The sequence below is a fragment of the Salmo salar genome, unplaced genomic scaffold, assembly GCF_965601325.2.
Source record: "Salmo salar unplaced genomic scaffold, fSalSal1 ptg000293l, whole genome shotgun sequence".
NCBI classification, from domain to species: domain Eukaryota; kingdom Metazoa; phylum Chordata; class Actinopteri; order Salmoniformes; family Salmonidae; genus Salmo; species Salmo salar.
The window spans coordinates 91,411-104,364 of NW_027675346.1; the positions used below are offsets into that span (position 1 = coordinate 91,411).

The 12,954-nt window shown below is 41.9% G+C and overlaps 28 non-coding genes across 28 annotated transcripts; all 28 read left to right on the top strand.

The window, feature by feature from the left end:
* The first annotated feature begins 351 nt into the window (after window positions 1-351).
* LOC145874530 (5S ribosomal RNA) lies at window positions 352-470 on the top strand. Its single transcript, XR_014390166.1, has one exon. It is a non-coding gene; the product is annotated as a 5S ribosomal RNA (ribosomal RNA).
* A 409-nt stretch (window positions 471-879) lies between these two features.
* LOC145874541 (5S ribosomal RNA) lies at window positions 880-998 on the top strand. The gene has a single exon (XR_014390177.1). It is a non-coding gene; the product is annotated as a 5S ribosomal RNA (ribosomal RNA).
* Window positions 999-1,137: 139 nt separating this feature from the next.
* Window positions 1,138-1,256, top strand: LOC145871367 (5S ribosomal RNA). Its single transcript, XR_014386998.1, has one exon. It is a non-coding gene; the product is annotated as a 5S ribosomal RNA (ribosomal RNA).
* Window positions 1,257-1,665: 409 nt separating this feature from the next.
* Window positions 1,666-1,784, top strand: LOC145874552 (5S ribosomal RNA). The gene has a single exon (XR_014390188.1). It is a non-coding gene; the product is annotated as a 5S ribosomal RNA (ribosomal RNA).
* Window positions 1,785-2,193: 409 nt separating this feature from the next.
* Window positions 2,194-2,312, top strand: LOC145874563 (5S ribosomal RNA). The gene has a single exon (XR_014390199.1). It is a non-coding gene; the product is annotated as a 5S ribosomal RNA (ribosomal RNA).
* A 409-nt stretch (window positions 2,313-2,721) lies between these two features.
* LOC145868270 (5S ribosomal RNA) lies at window positions 2,722-2,840 on the top strand. The gene has a single exon (XR_014384265.1). It is a non-coding gene; the product is annotated as a 5S ribosomal RNA (ribosomal RNA).
* Window positions 2,841-2,979: 139 nt separating this feature from the next.
* On the top strand, window positions 2,980-3,098 carry LOC145871378 (5S ribosomal RNA). Its single transcript, XR_014387009.1, has one exon. It is a non-coding gene; the product is annotated as a 5S ribosomal RNA (ribosomal RNA).
* A 409-nt stretch (window positions 3,099-3,507) lies between these two features.
* LOC145874574 (5S ribosomal RNA) lies at window positions 3,508-3,626 on the top strand. The gene has a single exon (XR_014390210.1). It is a non-coding gene; the product is annotated as a 5S ribosomal RNA (ribosomal RNA).
* Window positions 3,627-4,035: 409 nt separating this feature from the next.
* LOC145874585 (5S ribosomal RNA) lies at window positions 4,036-4,154 on the top strand. Its single transcript, XR_014390221.1, has one exon. It is a non-coding gene; the product is annotated as a 5S ribosomal RNA (ribosomal RNA).
* A 409-nt stretch (window positions 4,155-4,563) lies between these two features.
* LOC145874597 (5S ribosomal RNA) lies at window positions 4,564-4,682 on the top strand. The gene has a single exon (XR_014390233.1). It is a non-coding gene; the product is annotated as a 5S ribosomal RNA (ribosomal RNA).
* A 139-nt stretch (window positions 4,683-4,821) lies between these two features.
* LOC145871390 (5S ribosomal RNA) lies at window positions 4,822-4,940 on the top strand. Its single transcript, XR_014387021.1, has one exon. It is a non-coding gene; the product is annotated as a 5S ribosomal RNA (ribosomal RNA).
* Window positions 4,941-5,349: 409 nt separating this feature from the next.
* On the top strand, window positions 5,350-5,468 carry LOC145874608 (5S ribosomal RNA). The gene has a single exon (XR_014390244.1). It is a non-coding gene; the product is annotated as a 5S ribosomal RNA (ribosomal RNA).
* A 409-nt stretch (window positions 5,469-5,877) lies between these two features.
* LOC145874619 (5S ribosomal RNA) lies at window positions 5,878-5,996 on the top strand. Its single transcript, XR_014390255.1, has one exon. It is a non-coding gene; the product is annotated as a 5S ribosomal RNA (ribosomal RNA).
* A 409-nt stretch (window positions 5,997-6,405) lies between these two features.
* Window positions 6,406-6,524, top strand: LOC145868271 (5S ribosomal RNA). The gene has a single exon (XR_014384266.1). It is a non-coding gene; the product is annotated as a 5S ribosomal RNA (ribosomal RNA).
* A 139-nt stretch (window positions 6,525-6,663) lies between these two features.
* On the top strand, window positions 6,664-6,782 carry LOC145871401 (5S ribosomal RNA). The gene has a single exon (XR_014387032.1). It is a non-coding gene; the product is annotated as a 5S ribosomal RNA (ribosomal RNA).
* Window positions 6,783-7,191: 409 nt separating this feature from the next.
* LOC145874629 (5S ribosomal RNA) lies at window positions 7,192-7,310 on the top strand. The gene has a single exon (XR_014390265.1). It is a non-coding gene; the product is annotated as a 5S ribosomal RNA (ribosomal RNA).
* A 409-nt stretch (window positions 7,311-7,719) lies between these two features.
* Window positions 7,720-7,838, top strand: LOC145874640 (5S ribosomal RNA). The gene has a single exon (XR_014390276.1). It is a non-coding gene; the product is annotated as a 5S ribosomal RNA (ribosomal RNA).
* A 139-nt stretch (window positions 7,839-7,977) lies between these two features.
* LOC145874651 (5S ribosomal RNA) lies at window positions 7,978-8,096 on the top strand. The gene has a single exon (XR_014390287.1). It is a non-coding gene; the product is annotated as a 5S ribosomal RNA (ribosomal RNA).
* A 409-nt stretch (window positions 8,097-8,505) lies between these two features.
* Window positions 8,506-8,624, top strand: LOC145874662 (5S ribosomal RNA). The gene has a single exon (XR_014390298.1). It is a non-coding gene; the product is annotated as a 5S ribosomal RNA (ribosomal RNA).
* Window positions 8,625-9,033: 409 nt separating this feature from the next.
* LOC145874673 (5S ribosomal RNA) lies at window positions 9,034-9,152 on the top strand. Its single transcript, XR_014390309.1, has one exon. It is a non-coding gene; the product is annotated as a 5S ribosomal RNA (ribosomal RNA).
* A 409-nt stretch (window positions 9,153-9,561) lies between these two features.
* LOC145874684 (5S ribosomal RNA) lies at window positions 9,562-9,680 on the top strand. Its single transcript, XR_014390320.1, has one exon. It is a non-coding gene; the product is annotated as a 5S ribosomal RNA (ribosomal RNA).
* A 139-nt stretch (window positions 9,681-9,819) lies between these two features.
* LOC145871412 (5S ribosomal RNA) lies at window positions 9,820-9,938 on the top strand. The gene has a single exon (XR_014387043.1). It is a non-coding gene; the product is annotated as a 5S ribosomal RNA (ribosomal RNA).
* Window positions 9,939-10,347: 409 nt separating this feature from the next.
* On the top strand, window positions 10,348-10,466 carry LOC145874695 (5S ribosomal RNA). The gene has a single exon (XR_014390331.1). It is a non-coding gene; the product is annotated as a 5S ribosomal RNA (ribosomal RNA).
* A 409-nt stretch (window positions 10,467-10,875) lies between these two features.
* LOC145874707 (5S ribosomal RNA) lies at window positions 10,876-10,994 on the top strand. The gene has a single exon (XR_014390343.1). It is a non-coding gene; the product is annotated as a 5S ribosomal RNA (ribosomal RNA).
* A 409-nt stretch (window positions 10,995-11,403) lies between these two features.
* On the top strand, window positions 11,404-11,522 carry LOC145874718 (5S ribosomal RNA). The gene has a single exon (XR_014390354.1). It is a non-coding gene; the product is annotated as a 5S ribosomal RNA (ribosomal RNA).
* A 139-nt stretch (window positions 11,523-11,661) lies between these two features.
* On the top strand, window positions 11,662-11,780 carry LOC145871423 (5S ribosomal RNA). The gene has a single exon (XR_014387054.1). It is a non-coding gene; the product is annotated as a 5S ribosomal RNA (ribosomal RNA).
* Window positions 11,781-12,189: 409 nt separating this feature from the next.
* Window positions 12,190-12,308, top strand: LOC145874729 (5S ribosomal RNA). The gene has a single exon (XR_014390365.1). It is a non-coding gene; the product is annotated as a 5S ribosomal RNA (ribosomal RNA).
* A 409-nt stretch (window positions 12,309-12,717) lies between these two features.
* Window positions 12,718-12,836, top strand: LOC145874740 (5S ribosomal RNA). Its single transcript, XR_014390376.1, has one exon. It is a non-coding gene; the product is annotated as a 5S ribosomal RNA (ribosomal RNA).
* Window positions 12,837-12,954: the final 118 nt, after the last annotated feature.

Consider the following 12,954-nt stretch of genomic DNA (forward strand, 5'->3'; position numbering starts at 1 on the left):
GCATTTAATGATGAATTGACTAAATGCAGCTTCCTGCCTTTTTAATAGGATCAAATTTCCTTGTGTTTTCAATTAGCATCTGCCTTGTATTTATAAGACAAACAAGAATATTGTTGCTGAATGCAGCTTGTGTGTGCTTTGTGCTCCTTTGCCCTGTTCAAATGATGAAAGGAAATAAAGTTTGTATTTTATCCAACTACCTGTGCTAAAAAGTGATGGGAACAGTGTTTGTAATTTCTTCTACTTTTTCAGTGACACAAAGTTCAAGCTGCTTATCTAATTGGTGAAAATGCAATGTCTGTTTATCACACTCACTTTGACTATATATGTTGTAGCAAGAGATTGTTTCTCGCTTACGGCCATACCAGCCTGGGTACGCCCGATCTCGTCTGATCTCGGAAGCTAAGCAGGGTCGGGCCTGGTTAGTACTTGGATGGGAGACCGCCTGGGAATACCAGGTGCTGTAAGCATTTTGTCCACGAGGGTGTGCCCCTGCACTATTTCATCAGCAACACTGCCTTGTAGTAAGCATTTAATGATGAATTGACTAAATGCAGCTTCCTGCCTTTTTAATAGGATCAAATTTCCTTGTGTTTTCAATTAGCATCTGCCTTGTATTTATAAGACAAACAAGAATATTGTTGCTGAATGCAGCTTGTGTGTGCTTTGTGCTCCTTTGCCCTGTTCAAATGATGAAAGGAAATAAAGTTTGTATTTTATCCAACTACCTGTGCTAAAAAGTGATGGGAACAGTGTTTGTAATTTCTTCTACTTTTTCAGTGACACAAAGTTCAAGCTGCTTATCTAATTGGTGAAAATGCAATGTCTGTTTATCACACTCACTTTGACTATATATGTTGTAGCAAGAGATTGTTTCTCGCTTACGGCCATACCAGCCTGGGTACGCCCGATCTCGTCTGATCTCGGAAGCTAAGCAGGGTCGGGCCTGGTTAGTACTTGGATGGGAGACCGCCTGGGAATACCAGGTGCTGTAAGCATTTTGTCCACGAGGGTGTGCTCTTGCACTATTTCATCAGCAACACTGCCTTGTATTAAGCATTTAATGATGAATTGACTAAATGTCTGTTTTATCAGACTCACTTTGACTATATATGTTGTAGCAAGAGATTGTTTCTCGCTTACGGCCATACCAGCCTGGGTACGCCCGATCTCATCTGATCTCGGAAGCTAAGCAGGGTCGGGCCTGGTTAGTACTTGGATGGGAGACCGCCTGGGAATACCAGGTGCTGTAAGCATTTTGTCCACGAGGGTGTGCCCCTGCACTATTTCATCAGCAACACTGCCTTGTAGTAAGCATTTAATGATGAATTGACTAAATGCAGCTTCCTGCCTTTTTAATAGGATCAAATTTCCTTGTGTTTTCAATTAGCATCTGCCTTGTATTTATAAGACAAACAAGAATATTGTTGCTGAATGCAGCTTGTGTGTGCTTTGTGCTCCTTTGCCCTGTTCAAATGATGAAAGGAAATAAAGTTTGTATTTTATCCAACTACCTGTGCTAAAAAGTGATGGGAACAGTGTTTGTAATTTCTTCTACTTTTTCAGTGACACAAAGTTCAAGCTGCTTATCTAATTGGTGAAAATGCAATGTCTGTTTATCACACTCACTTTGACTATATATGTTGTAGCAAGAGATTGTTTCTCGCTTACGGCCATACCAGCCTGGGTACGCCCGATCTCGTCTGATCTCGGAAGCTAAGCAGGGTCGGGCCTGGTTAGTACTTGGATGGGAGACCGCCTGGGAATACCAGGTGCTGTAAGCATTTTGTCCACGAGGGTGTGCCCCTGCACTATTTCATCAGCAACACTGCCTTGTAGTAAGCATTTAATGATGAATTGACTAAATGCAGCTTCCTGCCTTTTTAATAGGATCAAATTTCCTTGTGTTTTCAATTAGCATCTGCCTTGTATTTATAAGACAAACAAGAATATTGTTGCTGAATGCAGCTTGTGTGTGCTTTGTGCTCCTTTGCCCTGTTCAAATGATGAAAGGAAATAAAGTTTGTATTTTATCCAACTACCTGTGCTAAAAAGTGATGGGAACAGTGTTTGTAATTTCTTCTACTTTTTCAGTGACACAAAGTTCAAGCTGCTTATCTAATTGGTGAAAATGCAATGTCTGTTTATCACACTCACTTTGACTATATATGTTGTAGCAAGAGATTGTTTCTCGCTTACGGCCATACCAGCCTGGGTACGCCCGATCTCGTCTGATCTCGGAAGCTAAGCAGGGTCGGGCCTGGTTAGTACTTGGATGGGAGACCGCCTGGGAATACCAGGTGCTGTAAGCATTTTGTCCACGAGGGTGTGCCCCTGCACTATTTCATCAGCAACACTGCCTTGTAGTAAGCATTTAATGATGAATTGACTAAATGCAGCTTCCTGCCTTTTTAATAGGATCAAATTTCCTTGTGTTTTCAATTAGCATCTGCCTTGTATTTATAAGACAAACAAGAATATTGTTGCTGAATGCAGCTTGTGTGTGCTTTGTGCTCCTTTGCCCTGTTCAAATGATGAAAGGAAATAAAGTTTGTATTTTATCCAACTACCTGTGCTAAAAAGTGATGGGAACAGTGTTTGTAATTTCTTCTACTTTTTCAGTGACACAAAGTTCAAGCTGCTTATCTAATTGGTGAAAATGCAATGTCTGTTTATCACACTCACTTTGACTATATATGTTGTAGCAAGAGATTGTTTCTCGCTTACGGCCATACCAGCCTGGGTACGCCCGATCTTGTCTGATCTCGGAAGCTAAGCAGGGTCGGGCCTGGTTAGTACTTGGATGGGAGACCGCCTGGGAATACCAGGTGCTGTAAGCATTTTGTCCACGAGGGTGTGCTCTTGCACTATTTCATCAGCAACACTGCCTTGTATTAAGCATTTAATGATGAATTGACTAAATGTCTGTTTTATCAGACTCACTTTGACTATATATGTTGTAGCAAGAGATTGTTTCTCGCTTACGGCCATACCAGCCTGGGTACGCCCGATCTCATCTGATCTCGGAAGCTAAGCAGGGTCGGGCCTGGTTAGTACTTGGATGGGAGACCGCCTGGGAATACCAGGTGCTGTAAGCATTTTGTCCACGAGGGTGTGCCCCTGCACTATTTCATCAGCAACACTGCCTTGTAGTAAGCATTTAATGATGAATTGACTAAATGCAGCTTCCTGCCTTTTTAATAGGATCAAATTTCCTTGTGTTTTCAATTAGCATCTGCCTTGTATTTATAAGACAAACAAGAATATTGTTGCTGAATGCAGCTTGTGTGTGCTTTGTGCTCCTTTGCCCTGTTCAAATGATGAAAGGAAATAAAGTTTGTATTTTATCCAACTACCTGTGCTAAAAAGTGATGGGAACAGTGTTTGTAATTTCTTCTACTTTTTCAGTGACACAAAGTTCAAGCTGCTTATCTAATTGGTGAAAATGCAATGTCTGTTTATCACACTCACTTTGACTATATATGTTGTAGCAAGAGATTGTTTCTCGCTTACGGCCATACCAGCCTGGGTACGCCCGATCTCGTCTGATCTCGGAAGCTAAGCAGGGTCGGGCCTGGTTAGTACTTGGATGGGAGACCGCCTGGGAATACCAGGTGCTGTAAGCATTTTGTCCACGAGGGTGTGCCCCTGCACTATTTCATCAGCAACACTGCCTTGTAGTAAGCATTTAATGATGAATTGACTAAATGCAGCTTCCTGCCTTTTTAATAGGATCAAATTTCCTTGTGTTTTCAATTAGCATCTGCCTTGTATTTATAAGACAAACAAGAATATTGTTGCTGAATGCAGCTTGTGTGTGCTTTGTGCTCCTTTGCCCTGTTCAAATGATGAAAGGAAATAAAGTTTGTATTTTATCCAACTACCTGTGCTAAAAAGTGATGGGAACAGTGTTTGTAATTTCTTCTACTTTTTCAGTGACACAAAGTTCAAGCTGCTTATCTAATTGGTGAAAATGCAATGTCTGTTTATCACACTCACTTTGACTATATATGTTGTAGCAAGAGATTGTTTCTCGCTTACGGCCATACCAGCCTGGGTACGCCCGATCTCGTCTGATCTCGGAAGCTAAGCAGGGTCGGGCCTGGTTAGTACTTGGATGGGAGACCGCCTGGGAATACCAGGTGCTGTAAGCATTTTGTCCACGAGGGTGTGCCCCTGCACTATTTCATCAGCAACACTGCCTTGTAGTAAGCATTTAATGATGAATTGACTAAATGCAGCTTCCTGCCTTTTTAATAGGATCAAATTTCCTTGTGTTTTCAATTAGCATCTGCCTTGTATTTATAAGACAAACAAGAATATTGTTGCTGAATGCAGCTTGTGTGTGCTTTGTGCTCCTTTGCCCTGTTCAAATGATGAAAGGAAATAAAGTTTGTATTTTATCCAACTACCTGTGCTAAAAAGTGATGGGAACAGTGTTTGTAATTTCTTCTACTTTTTCAGTGACACAAAGTTCAAGCTGCTTATCTAATTGGTGAAAATGCAATGTCTGTTTATCACACTCACTTTGACTATATATGTTGTAGCAAGAGATTGTTTCTCGCTTACGGCCATACCAGCCTGGGTACGCCCGATCTCGTCTGATCTCGGAAGCTAAGCAGGGTCGGGCCTGGTTAGTACTTGGATGGGAGACCGCCTGGGAATACCAGGTGCTGTAAGCATTTTGTCCACGAGGGTGTGCTCTTGCACTATTTCATCAGCAACACTGCCTTGTATTAAGCATTTAATGATGAATTGACTAAATGTCTGTTTTATCAGACTCACTTTGACTATATATGTTGTAGCAAGAGATTGTTTCTCGCTTACGGCCATACCAGCCTGGGTACGCCCGATCTCATCTGATCTCGGAAGCTAAGCAGGGTCGGGCCTGGTTAGTACTTGGATGGGAGACCGCCTGGGAATACCAGGTGCTGTAAGCATTTTGTCCACGAGGGTGTGCCCCTGCACTATTTCATCAGCAACACTGCCTTGTAGTAAGCATTTAATGATGAATTGACTAAATGCAGCTTCCTGCCTTTTTAATAGGATCAAATTTCCTTGTGTTTTCAATTAGCATCTGCCTTGTATTTATAAGACAAACAAGAATATTGTTGCTGAATGCAGCTTGTGTGTGCTTTGTGCTCCTTTGCCCTGTTCAAATGATGAAAGGAAATAAAGTTTGTATTTTATCCAACTACCTGTGCTAAAAAGTGATGGGAACAGTGTTTGTAATTTCTTCTACTTTTTCAGTGACACAAAGTTCAAGCTGCTTATCTAATTGGTGAAAATGCAATGTCTGTTTATCAGACTCACTTTGACTATATATGTTGTAGCAAGAGATTGTTTCTCGCTTACGGCCATACCAGCCTGGGTACGCCCGATCTCGTCTGATCTCGGAAGCTAAGCAGGGTCGGGCCTGGTTAGTACTTGGATGGGAGACCGCCTGGGAATACCAGGTGCTGTAAGCATTTTGTCCACGAGGGTGTGCCCCTGCACTATTTCATCAGCAACACTGCCTTGTAGTAAGCATTTAATGATGAATTGACTAAATGCAGCTTCCTGCCTTTTTAATAGGATCAAATTTCCTTGTGTTTTCAATTAGCATCTGCCTTGTATTTATAAGACAAACAAGAATATTGTTGCTGAATGCAGCTTGTGTGTGCTTTGTGCTCCTTTGCCCTGTTCAAATGATGAAAGGAAATAAAGTTTGTATTTTATCCAACTACCTGTGCTAAAAAGTGATGGGAACAGTGTTTGTAATTTCTTCTACTTTTTCAGTGACACAAAGTTCAAGCTGCTTATCTAATTGGTGAAAATGCAATGTCTGTTTATCACACTCACTTTGACTATATATGTTGTAGCAAGAGATTGTTTCTCGCTTACGGCCATACCAGCCTGGGTACGCCCGATCTCGTCTGATCTCGGAAGCTAAGCAGGGTCGGGCCTGGTTAGTACTTGGATGGGAGACCGCCTGGGAATACCAGGTGCTGTAAGCATTTTGTCCACGAGGGTGTGCCCCTGCACTATTTCATCAGCAACACTGCCTTGTAGTAAGCATTTAATGATGAATTGACTAAATGCAGCTTCCTGCCTTTTTAATAGGATCAAATTTCCTTGTGTTTTCAATTAGCATCTGCCTTGTATTTATAAGACAAACAAGAATATTGTTGCTGAATGCAGCTTGTGTGTGCTTTGTGCTCCTTTGCCCTGTTCAAATGATGAAAGGAAATAAAGTTTGTATTTTATCCAACTACCTGTGCTAAAAAGTGATGGGAACAGTGTTTGTAATTTCTTCTACTTTTTCAGTGACACAAAGTTCAAGCTGCTTATCTAATTGGTGAAAATGCAATGTCTGTTTATCACACTCACTTTGACTATATATGTTGTAGCAAGAGATTGTTTCTCGCTTACGGCCATACCAGCCTGGGTACGCCCGATCTTGTCTGATCTCGGAAGCTAAGCAGGGTCGGGCCTGGTTAGTACTTGGATGGGAGACCGCCTGGGAATACCAGGTGCTGTAAGCATTTTGTCCACGAGGGTGTGCTCTTGCACTATTTCATCAGCAACACTGCCTTGTATTAAGCATTTAATGATGAATTGACTAAATGTCTGTTTTATCAGACTCACTTTGACTATATATGTTGTAGCAAGAGATTGTTTCTCGCTTACGGCCATACCAGCCTGGGTACGCCCGATCTCATCTGATCTCGGAAGCTAAGCAGGGTCGGGCCTGGTTAGTACTTGGATGGGAGACCGCCTGGGAATACCAGGTGCTGTAAGCATTTTGTCCACGAGGGTGTGCCCCTGCACTATTTCATCAGCAACACTGCCTTGTAGTAAGCATTTAATGATGAATTGACTAAATGCAGCTTCCTGCCTTTTTAATAGGATCAAATTTCCTTGTGTTTTCAATTAGCATCTGCCTTGTATTTATAAGACAAACAAGAATATTGTTGCTGAATGCAGCTTGTGTGTGCTTTGTGCTCCTTTGCCCTGTTCAAATGATGAAAGGAAATAAAGTTTGTATTTTATCCAACTACCTGTGCTAAAAAGTGATGGGAACAGTGTTTGTAATTTCTTCTACTTTTTCAGTGACACAAAGTTCAAGCTGCTTATCTAATTGGTGAAAATGCAATGTCTGTTTATCACACTCACTTTGACTATATATGTTGTAGCAAGAGATTGTTTCTCGCTTACGGCCATACCAGCCTGGGTACGCCCGATCTCGTCTGATCTCGGAAGCTAAGCAGGGTCGGGCCTGGTTAGTACTTGGATGGGAGACCGCCTGGGAATACCAGGTGCTGTAAGCATTTTGTCCACGAGGGTGTGCCCCTGCACTATTTCATCAGCAACACTGCCTTGTAGTAAGCATTTAATGATGAATTGACTAAATGCAGCTTCCTGCCTTTTTAATAGGATCAAATTTCCTTGTGTTTTCAATTAGCATCTGCCTTGTATTTATAAGACAAACAAGAATATTGTTGCTGAATGCAGCTTGTGTGTGCTTTGTGCTCCTTTGCCCTGTTCAAATGATGAAAGGAAATAAAGTTTGTATTTTATCCAACTACCTGTGCTAAAAAGTGATGGGAACAGTGTTTGTAATTTCTTCTACTTTTTCAGTGACACAAAGTTCAAGCTGCTTATCTAATTGGTGAAAATGCAATGTCTGTTTATCACACTCACTTTGACTATATATGTTGTAGCAAGAGATTGTTTCTCGCTTACGGCCATACCAGCCTGGGTACGCCCGATCTCGTCTGATCTCGGAAGCTAAGCAGGGTCGGGCCTGGTTAGTACTTGGATGGGAGACCGCCTGGGAATACCAGGTGCTGTAAGCATTTTGTCCACGAGGGTGTGCTCTTGCACTATTTCATCAGCAACACTGCCTTGTATTAAGCATTTAATGATGAATTGACTAAATGTCTGTTTTATCAGACTCACTTTGACTATATATGTTGTAGCAAGAGATTGTTTCTCGCTTACGGCCATACCAGCCTGGGTACGCCCGATCTCGTCTGATCTCGGAAGCTAAGCAGGGTCGGGCCTGGTTAGTACTTGGATGGGAGACCGCCTGGGAATACCAGGTGCTGTAAGCATTTTGTCCACGAGGGTGTGCCCCTGCACTATTTCATCAGCAACACTGCCTTGTAGTAAGCATTTAATGATGAATTGACTAAATGCAGCTTCCTGCCTTTTTAATAGGATCAAATTTCCTTGTGTTTTCAATTAGCATCTGCCTTGTATTTATAAGACAAACAAGAATATTGTTGCTGAATGCAGCTTGTGTGTGCTTTGTGCTCCTTTGCCCTGTTCAAATGATGAAAGGAAATAAAGTTTGTATTTTATCCAACTACCTGTGCTAAAAAGTGATGGGAACAGTGTTTGTAATTTCTTCTACTTTTTCAGTGACACAAAGTTCAAGCTGCTTATCTAATTGGTGAAAATGCAATGTCTGTTTATCACACTCACTTTGACTATATATGTTGTAGCAAGAGATTGTTTCTCGCTTACGGCCATACCAGCCTGGGTACGCCCGATCTCGTCTGATCTCGGAAGCTAAGCAGGGTCGGGCCTGGTTAGTACTTGGATGGGAGACCGCCTGGGAATACCAGGTGCTGTAAGCATTTTGTCCACGAGGGTGTGCCCCTGCACTATTTCATCAGCAACACTGCCTTGTAGTAAGCATTTAATGATGAATTGACTAAATGCAGCTTCCTGCCTTTTTAATAGGATCAAATTTCCTTGTGTTTTCAATTAGCATCTGCCTTGTATTTATAAGACAAACAAGAATATTGTTGCTGAATGCAGCTTGTGTGTGCTTTGTGCTCCTTTGCCCTGTTCAAATGATGAAAGGAAATAAAGTTTGTATTTTATCCAACTACCTGTGCTAAAAAGTGATGGGAACAGTGTTTGTAATTTCTTCTACTTTTTCAGTGACACAAAGTTCAAGCTGCTTATCTAATTGGTGAAAATGCAATGTCTGTTTATCACACTCACTTTGACTATATATGTTGTAGCAAGAGATTGTTTCTCGCTTACGGCCATACCAGCCTGGGTACGCCCGATCTCGTCTGATCTCGGAAGCTAAGCAGGGTCGGGCCTGGTTAGTACTTGGATGGGAGACCGCCTGGGAATACCAGGTGCTGTAAGCATTTTGTCCACGAGGGTGTGCCCCTGCACTATTTCATCAGCAACACTGCCTTGTAGTAAGCATTTAATGATGAATTGACTAAATGCAGCTTCCTGCCTTTTTAATAGGATCAAATTTCCTTGTGTTTTCAATTAGCATCTGCCTTGTATTTATAAGACAAACAAGAATATTGTTGCTGAATGCAGCTTGTGTGTGCTTTGTGCTCCTTTGCCCTGTTCAAATGATGAAAGGAAATAAAGTTTGTATTTTATCCAACTACCTGTGCTAAAAAGTGATGGGAACAGTGTTTGTAATTTCTTCTACTTTTTCAGTGACACAAAGTTCAAGCTGCTTATCTAATTGGTGAAAATGCAATGTCTGTTTATCACACTCACTTTGACTATATATGTTGTAGCAAGAGATTGTTTCTCGCTTACGGCCATACCAGCCTGGGTACGCCCGATCTCGTCTGATCTCGGAAGCTAAGCAGGGTCGGGCCTGGTTAGTACTTGGATGGGAGACCGCCTGGGAATACCAGGTGCTGTAAGCATTTTGTCCACGAGGGTGTGCTCTTGCACTATTTCATCAGCAACACTGCCTTGTATTAAGCATTTAATGATGAATTGACTAAATGTCTGTTTTATCAGACTCACTTTGACTATATATGTTGTAGCAAGAGATTGTTTCTCGCTTACGGCCATACCAGCCTGGGTACGCCCGATCTCATCTGATCTCGGAAGCTAAGCAGGGTCGGGCCTGGTTAGTACTTGGATGGGAGACCGCCTGGGAATACCAGGTGCTGTAAGCATTTTGTCCACGAGGGTGTGCCCCTGCACTATTTCATCAGCAACACTGCCTTGTAGTAAGCATTTAATGATGAATTGACTAAATGCAGCTTCCTGCCTTTTTAATAGGATCAAATTTCCTTGTGTTTTCAATTAGCATCTGCCTTGTATTTATAAGACAAACAAGAATATTGTTGCTGAATGCAGCTTGTGTGTGCTTTGTGCTCCTTTGCCCTGTTCAAATGATGAAAGGAAATAAAGTTTGTATTTTATCCAACTACCTGTGCTAAAAAGTGATGGGAACAGTGTTTGTAATTTCTTCTACTTTTTCAGTGACACAAAGTTCAAGCTGCTTATCTAATTGGTGAAAATGCAATGTCTGTTTATCACACTCACTTTGACTATATATGTTGTAGCAAGAGATTGTTTCTCGCTTACGGCCATACCAGCCTGGGTACGCCCGATCTCGTCTGATCTCGGAAGCTAAGCAGGGTCGGGCCTGGTTAGTACTTGGATGGGAGACCGCCTGGGAATACCAGGTGCTGTAAGCATTTTGTCCACGAGGGTGTGCCCCTGCACTATTTCATCAGCAACACTGCCTTGTAGTAAGCATTTAATGATGAATTGACTAAATGCAGCTTCCTGCCTTTTTAATAGGATCAAATTTCCTTGTGTTTTCAATTAGCATCTGCCTTGTATTTATAAGACAAACAAGAATATTGTTGCTGAATGCAGCTTGTGTGTGCTTTGTGCTCCTTTGCCCTGTTCAAATGATGAAAGGAAATAAAGTTTGTATTTTATCCAACTACCTGTGCTAAAAAGTGATGGGAACAGTGTTTGTAATTTCTTCTACTTTTTCAGTGACACAAAGTTCAAGCTGCTTATCTAATTGGTGAAAATGCAATGTCTGTTTATCACACTCACTTTGACTATATATGTTGTAGCAAGAGATTGTTTCTCGCTTACGGCCATACCAGCCTGGGTACGCCCGATCTCGTCTGATCTCGGAAGCTAAGCAGGGTCGGGCCTGGTTAGTACTTGGATGGGAGACCGCCTGGGAATACCAGGTGCTGTAAGCATTTTGTCCACGAGGGTGTGCCCCTGCACTATTTCATCAGCAACACTGCCTTGTAGTAAGCATTTAATGATGAATTGACTAAATGCAGCTTCCTGCCTTTTTAATAGGATCAAATTTCCTTGTGTTTTCAATTAGCATCTGCCTTGTATTTATAAGACAAACAAGAATATTGTTGCTGAATGCAGCTTGTGTGTGCTTTGTGCTCCTTTGCCCTGTTCAAATGATGAAAGGAAATAAAGTTTGTATTTTATCCAACTACCTGTGCTAAAAAGTGATGGGAACAGTGTTTGTAATTTCTTCTACTTTTTCAGTGACACAAAGTTCAAGCTGCTTATCTAATTGGTGAAAATGCAATGTCTGTTTATCACACTCACTTTGACTATATATGTTGTAGCAAGAGATTGTTTCTCGCTTACGGCCATACCAGCCTGGGTACGCCCGATCTCGTCTGATCTCGGAAGCTAAGCAGGGTCGGGCCTGGTTAGTACTTGGATGGGAGACCGCCTGGGAATACCAGGTGCTGTAAGCATTTTGTCCACGAGGGTGTGCTCTTGCACTATTTCATCAGCAACACTGCCTTGTATTAAGCATTTAATGATGAATTGACTAAATGTCTGTTTTATCAGACTCACTTTGACTATATATGTTGTAGCAAGAGATTGTTTCTCGCTTACGGCCATACCAGCCTGGGTACGCCCGATCTCATCTGATCTCGGAAGCTAAGCAGGGTCGGGCCTGGTTAGTACTTGGATGGGAGACCGCCTGGGAATACCAGGTGCTGTAAGCATTTTGTCCACGAGGGTGTGCCCCTGCACTATTTCATCAGCAACACTGCCTTGTAGTAAGCATTTAATGATGAATTGACTAAATGCAGCTTCCTGCCTTTTTAATAGGATCAAATTTCCTTGTGTTTTCAATTAGCATCTGCCTTGTATTTATAAGACAAACAAGAATATTGTTGCTGAATGCAGCTTGTGTGTGCTTTGTGCTCCTTTGCCCTGTTCAAATGATGAAAGGAAATAAAGTTTGTATTTTATCCAACTACCTGTGCTAAAAAGTGATGGGAACAGTGTTTGTAATTTCTTCTACTTTTTCAGTGACACAAAGTTCAAGCTGCTTATCTAATTGGTGAAAATGCAATGTCTGTTTATCACACTCACTTTGACTATATATGTTGTAGCAAGAGATTGTTTCTCGCTTACGGCCATACCAGCCTGGGTACGCCCGATCTCGTCTGATCTCGGAAGCTAAGCAGGGTCGGGCCTGGTTAGTACTTGGATGGGAGACCGCCTGGGAATACCAGGTGCTGTAAGCATTTTGTCCACGAGGGTGTGCCCCTGCACTATTTCATCAGCAACACTGCCTTGTAGTAAGCATTTAATGATGAATTGACTAAATGCAGCTTCCTGCCTTTTTAATAGGATCAAATTTCCTTGTGTTTTCAATTAGCATCTGCCTTGTATTTATAAGACAAACAAGAATATTGTTGCTGAATGCAGCTTGTGTGTGCTTTGTGCTCCTTTGCCCTGTTCAAATGATGAAAGGAAATAAAGTTTGTATTTTATCCAACTACCTGTGCTAAAAAGTGATGGGAACAGTGTTTGTAATTTCTTCTACTTTTTCAGTGACACAAAGTTCAAGCTGCTTATCTAATTGGTGAAAATGCAATGTCTGTTTATCACACTCACTTTGACTATATATGTTGTAGCAAGAGATTGTTTCTCGCTTACGGCCATACCAGCCTGGGTACGCCCGATCTCGTCTGATCTCGGAAGCTAAGCAGGGTCGGGCCTGGTTAGTACTTGGATGGGAGACCGCCTGGGAATACCAGGTGCTGTAAGCATTTTGTCCACGAGGGTGTGCTCTTGCACTATTTCATCAGCAACACTGCCTTGTATTAAGCATTTAATGATGAATTGACTAAATGTCTGTTTTATCAGACTCACTTTGACTATATATGT